Raw genomic sequence first — 271 nt, 5'->3', positions numbered from 1 at the left:
TTGGTGTCCCCTGCTCTGTCCTTGGTGTCCATCCCTGCTCCATCTTTGGTATCCCCTGTTCTGTCCTTGGTGTCCCCAGCTCTGTCCTTGGTGTCCATCCCTGCTCCATCCTTGGTGTCCCCCGCTCCATCCTTGGTGTCCATCCCTGCTCTATCCTTGGTGTCCATCCCTGCTCCATCCTTGGTGTCCATCCCTGCTCCATCCTTGGCATCCCCCGCTCTGTCCTTGGTGTCCATCCCTGCTCCATTCTTGGTGTCCATCCCTGCTCCAT

The 271-nt window shown here is 58.3% G+C and overlaps 1 protein-coding gene across 1 annotated transcript in view; it reads left to right on the top strand.

Moving 5' to 3' along the window:
• KIAA0513 (KIAA0513 ortholog) overlaps positions 1-271 on the top strand; it is a 49,198-nt gene that overhangs the window by 4,279 nt on the left and 44,648 nt on the right. The gene's annotated exons all lie outside the window — the stretch shown is intronic.

Source organism: Otolemur garnettii, unplaced genomic scaffold (assembly GCF_000181295.1).
Source record: "Otolemur garnettii isolate 467f Iridium unplaced genomic scaffold, OtoGar3 scaffold00047, whole genome shotgun sequence".
In the NCBI taxonomy this organism is placed as follows: Eukaryota; Metazoa; Chordata; class Mammalia; order Primates; family Galagidae; genus Otolemur; species Otolemur garnettii.
Note: the sequence above shows the minus strand (reverse complement) of the source record. Positions and strands in the feature narration are given on the sequence as shown.